The 6000-nt window shown below is 38.1% G+C and overlaps 1 long non-coding RNA gene across 1 annotated transcript in view; it reads right to left on the reverse strand.

Annotated features, from left to right (window-relative positions):
* Positions 1-3875, reverse strand: part of LOC132659531 (uncharacterized) — a 53405-nt gene extending 49530 nt beyond the window's left edge. Inside the window, exon 1 of the long non-coding RNA XR_009600063.1 lies at positions 3815-3875. This is a non-coding gene — a long non-coding RNA (uncharacterized LOC132659531). The remainder of the gene's footprint in view (positions 1-3814) is intronic.
* Between the last annotated feature and the right edge of the window lie 2125 nt (positions 3876-6000).

Genomic DNA, 6000 nt, shown 5'->3' on the forward strand with positions numbered 1-6000 from the left:
AATGTATTTATTCTCTGAAGCAAAAGAACGTCAGTAAGAGCTTCTGATATTTTATACACAATGCCCAGGGTTCAAACAAAAGTTACAAAAGCAACAGGAGACAAGACTGAATGTGTGAAAAACAAGAGGGGAAAAAAAAAAACAGAAAATGAGAGACCCAGAGAGACCCAGACCAAGATCCATGAGAGATTCAGATCCTGACATTATCAAATTAAAATAACAGTGAATAATATACTCAAAAATAGATAAGATGGAAAAGTTTCCTCAGACAACTGGAAAATATTTTTTAAAGAATCGAATGGAAATTCTAAAACTGAAATAAATACAATAACTTAAATTCAGAATTCAACAGATAGATTTGATAGCACATTAGACAGTTGAAAGTAGATTCACAAACCAGAAAAAAAAAATCAATAGAAAATATCCAGACACAGAGAAAAAGAGAGAGAAGTACAGAAAAGAGCATGAGACATATGGACACGGTGAAAGGTCCAACAGACACAATATTTGTCTTTAAGGAAGTGACAGAGTGAATGGGAAAGAAGCAGTATTTGAAGAGAAATCAGCTGAGAATTTTCCACAACTCATTAAAGGCATCAAGCCCCGCACTGAGAATCTCTGTGAATCCAAGCAACAAAATACAAAAACAAACCAACCAAACACACCCACAACTAGGCACATTACCGCAAAACTGTTGAAAACCAAGACCAAGGAAAAACTAAAAGAATATGGGGCAGGGGGCAAGGGAAGGGGAAAATGGAATCACATTACTTACAAAGAAGCAAAATAAAATTGACAGATGACTTCCCAACAGAGACTATAGAAACCAGAAGGCAATGACATATTTTAAAATGCTGAAGAAAAATAACTGCAGTCTAGAATTTGATAACCCATCAGAAAAAATTATCGTAAGTGAAGCTTAAGTTTACCATTTTCAAACAAACAAAAAAGAGATTTCATCAAAAGTAGGCTAGCACTGAGAGAAAAAATAAAGGTAGTTTTTTAGGGAGAAATAAAATTATCCCAGATAGTATATTGGAGATGCAAAAAGGAAAAGAGGAAACAGAAACGATAAATATGTGGATGATTCTAAATGAATATTGTATAAATTGATAGTATCATGTAATGAAACCCCAGTTCCCAAAGCTGCTCGCCTGGTGGAGGCAAAACCACCGTAGTCACTCAGGTGATAATTAGAAATCCTTCCACATTTTTCAACCATCACATTTTTTCTCACTTTTCTTCTTAAGCCACAGACGATTTACCTGCTAATCATTAATACTAACTTTCATTATTATTGTTAGATTAGTTCATCTTTGGCCAGGATTAGTTGATCTGTTATGATAATACTGTTCCAGAACATCTGAACATGTCTTCTTCAGTACACTATGTACAAATGCCTGTACAGTCTTTGCCAAGATAATCTGATGAATTCTTGGCCCCAGGATCTAATAATATATATTTAAAAAGTAAAGGTCTATTTTCTCCTTCATTGCTATTTATTTTCTGCTTCTGCCACCAACAATGTTGGAAGCTTTAGTACACTTTGCTCTATACCAGCACCAATTATTCAGTTCAGAGTCACAACCACAGCCATCTTCAGTTTCACCCAAATGCAAACCTCTCTTTAAGCTAAAATTAAGCACAGTTTTGAGTATGGAATTTAGGCTAATCAGGTATCAATGCAGTGCAGCTCTTTCAGGTTTTTAAATTTAAACTTGCTAGTATGTCATTGTCGGAGAAGGCAATGGCACCCCACTCCAGTACTCTTGCCTGGAAAATCCCATGGATGGAGGAGCCTGGTGGGCTGCAGTCCATGGGGTCGTTAAGAGTCAGACACAACTGAGCGACTTCACTTTCACTTTTCACTTTCATGCATTGGAGAAGGAAATGGCAACCCACTCCAGTGTTCTTGCTTGGAGAATCCCAGGGACGGGGGAGCCTGGTGGGCTGCCATCTATGGGGTCGCACAGAGTCAGACACGACTGAAGCAACTTAGCAGCAGCAGCAGCAGCAGCATGTCATTGTACATTATTGACTAGTCTGTACTCTAGATACTCAAGATGTAATGGGCCCAAATGTTGATTCCGTCTACTGGTTGTTATTTAGTCAATAAGTCATGTCTGCCTCTTTTGTGACCCATGGACTGTAGCCCACCAGGCTCCTCTGTCCATGGGATTCTCCAGGCAAGAGTACTAGAGAGGGTTGCCATTTCCTTCCCCAGGGGATCTCCACAATCCAGGGATCGAACCCATGTCTCCTACATTAGGGGCAGATTCTTTACCACTGAGCCACCAGGGAAGTCCTTCTATTGGTTACTTACATCTTTTTTTTTTTAATCTAAGTTTCAAAGAAGTTCAGGTGATGTTAAGTGAGACAAACTATATTTATTCATTCAATAAACAATTTTTGAGCACTCAATACAACAAGATTCCTGCAATGACATAAACTAGAATTAAGACAATTGAACATGGCTCCTATCCGCCATCCAGCCCCTATTCTCACATATAGTAGTCTGTTTGTTTTAGTTGCTAAGTTGTGTCTGATTCTTTGCAACCCTATGGACTGTAGCCTGCCAGACTCCTATGTCCATGGGGTTCTCCAGGCAAGAATACTGGAGTGGGTTGCCATTTCCTTATCCAGTATATATATATATATATATATATATATTTATATACATATGCCTTTGGAAGCAGAGAAGTGGAGAGTGAATCTCAACATCCCCAGTATCTTCTGGATGTATTTTCTTGAAGTAGGCCAACAAATGGGTACTACTGACCCTGAGATTGCTAGAATTACTGTTTTTGTCCTAGAAATTCCAACAATAGATCACAGAAGCATCCCCAGCAATATTTAAGACAGAAAAGATAACTGACACCAGGGATTGCCAAAACTCAGCCGGGTGTTAATAAATTTGGATGGGAACTCCCTGCTGGCTAACTGAGCTGGTTAGCCGCAATTATTTCTTCTATTTCATTAACCTTATTAATTTGACCCCCCATTTTTTTGTTAGTGAATTTTTGGACACCACTTAATCAAAGATTAGTGAAATTTTATTGATATGAATTTTAATTAATATGCCCTCAAGGAACTTGCATTTTATTGGAGGGGCTAGTTAAACTAATCAATAATTATAATGCAATTTAATAAATTCCATAATAGAGATATGCATAGGATGGGATTATCCCAACCAACCAAACAAGGGGATAATTGACTTTTTCTTTTATCAAGTTTTTCAAGAGACCAGGATGATCATCTTCATTGTAAACACTTTTAGACTGAATAGATTGTTAAGAATGATGGATTTTAGATCTTTGTCAGACCAACAGCTAAGTGTGTTAAACTAAATACTACAAATGTATCACCACTATCCCCTATTGCAATTTTCTTTCATTGATTATATTCAATGCTATCATCACTGTGGTTATTATTTCAGTGGTTCTTAAAGTTAGAGCCACATTAAGTCCACTCTTAAACTAAGCTAATTAACTCCTAAGCAGGTGTAATCATGAACTCTATTTGACTATGCTAGTGGAAAAAAGGCCAGTTTAAAGAGGTTATAAAAATTATTAAACTTAAAACTAACACGAGGGAGAAGAAAGATCCCTTCAGGGCAAAAGCTTTTTTATTTCTAAGAATAGAAGATATGGCAACAGGCAAAATCATACAGTTGGAAGTTTAACATTTTATAAGGCATCTGGGGAGAAGTCAGAGGAGAAGGCAGTCCAAGGTTGATTTCTTATGGACAGTACAAAATGAAGGAAGACTGGAGACCAGAAATCCCCAGACACTATAATCTTCTCAAGGTTCTTACCTTGCTCTCCCTGCACAGTTCTTCTACAGCCTCTTCTTCCAATCTACTTTAGCAGTCGGCCAAATAGCAGCCGACTGGTCTGGTTACAAAGGAATTCCCCACCCCCAGGAATGGCTACAATAGGGTTTCAAAAATGCAATTTATAAGCAAAAATTTACAGCAGGAAACATGAAAGGAATCGGGTTATGCATAAACCATGAGACATATCTGCCAGGGCTCTCTTCCTTAAAAGGCTGGATCTAATTATACAGGGAGCCATAAAGGAGATGAGTTAGAGTGAATGACCCCCAGAGTTTCACATTCCCAAGACTAAGGGACAAGGGGAAGGGGAGGACTTTGGTGTCTCTCTAAACAGAAATAACTCCAGCTTAGCGATGAGCTATGTGTCCCTTCTTTCTGTGATCCTCTGGGTCTTGGTCCCTTTCATGCTCTTGTATATTTGCCCAGTTATGTGTCTCGGTTTGTTTTATCCGAGCCCTCTCCTGACTGATTACATTTTATCTCTCGGTTTAATGGGCATGTAAGAGTACAGGATCTTCCACCCCCATGTCAGAGCAGACATCTTATTTCCTAGTCTTTCATTCCAGTGCCCACCTAATAAAACATGCTGAGCTTAAAAGGATGTAGGATCTGCTTCCACAAATCCCCAGTTTAAAGCTTAGTTGTAGACTCTTCCTTCCCCTCCCCTGCTTGCCTCTTTAACAAGGGAAAGCAAATAATGTTACCAGAGTCTTGAACTCCAGCTCTTATCTCTATCTCTGCATTCTCCAAAGTATCACGTGATGGAAAAAAATACAAGCTTTAAAGTTCAGGAGGACTTGGGTATAAATCCTGATTCTGCCACTTCTTAGTGTTGTGACCTTGGACGAGTGAATCAATATATTTAAACTTCATTCCCCCCCATCTGTACAATGGGAATAAAAGAGCTACTTTGCAGGGCTTACATGATTTAATGAAATGATAAATGTAAAGGTGCGAGCCATATAATGTACATTTAGTAAGTGCTAACTATTAGAGAAAAAAAACTCTTCAATTTTAGGTATATACTTTTTTCGTCCTCACAATAACATTGAAGTTCATATCCACAGATGTCTCACTCTTAGAATGTTATGGCAAATGAGACCTACATTGTGTCAGTTCCTGATAGCATGAGTGATGGACAGTAGCAGATCTTCTTACTTATAACTTTGGTCAAGATGTTGTCGTGCTTTCTTTTTGTGTCAGATTTCCAGCCAAACCAGGTGATGAATTCGCAGAGCTAAACCCGTATCTCTGCTCCAGTAATGGACAGAATCATTTCTCAACCTAATCCCACCCAATCCTGGGTCTTTCTTATTCACCATTTGGAAAAGAAAGTTAGCCTCCTTCAAGAGAGAAAGTTCCAGAACAAACAATGGCCCAGATTTTAACCAGGAACAACCTGGTGACCATTCAGAGACTTATCATGAGTCCAGAAGCAGGGAACTGCTCTATCATTCAGTAAACACTTCACAGTTTTCAAAGGGCTTTCATATTTCTAACCTTCTGGGAAGGCCAATTCTTAATTATTTACATATTCAACTCTCCCCCTGTCTCCTCCATTGAGGAAATACTAATTAGTCTGTTACTTATCCATATTATTTGGTCCATGTCAATCTCCAGGAGGACTGACACCATGTGTAACTGATGTAACATTGTATTTCTAGCTTCTAGCCTAGTGCCTGGTATAAAGTGGGTACTCAATAAATATTTGGTGAATGAAAAGAAGTTACAATACCCATATGCCCATCAATCTCTAATAAACTATTTTTTATCAGGCTAACAAGTTTAGTTGGAAAATTAATCTAATGTCAAGACAAATGTCATGACATTTCCCAAAGCCAAAAGTAAGTATCTTTTTGGATAATCCCAGTTACTGCTCCACAGATCATAGAAAAGGACTGTAGACACCCCTAACTCTCTCTGCTAATGAATTATCATCTCATTTAAGAAGCCAGCTGAGTATTTTCTTCCCAATTCCATTTCATCAGTTTTACTTAAACAGCTGTCAACTCTAATAGGTTGTTCCTCCAGATTAATTCTGCTCACTTTAAAAAAAAATTTATTTTGTGTTGGAAGTATAGCCGATTAACATGGCTGTGATAGTTTCAGGTAGACAGCAAAGGGATTCAGCCGTACATATACATGTATCCATTCTTCCCCAAACT

Source organism: Ovis aries, chromosome 1 (genome assembly GCF_016772045.2).
Source record: "Ovis aries strain OAR_USU_Benz2616 breed Rambouillet chromosome 1, ARS-UI_Ramb_v3.0, whole genome shotgun sequence".
Classification (NCBI taxonomy): domain Eukaryota; kingdom Metazoa; phylum Chordata; class Mammalia; order Artiodactyla; family Bovidae; genus Ovis; species Ovis aries.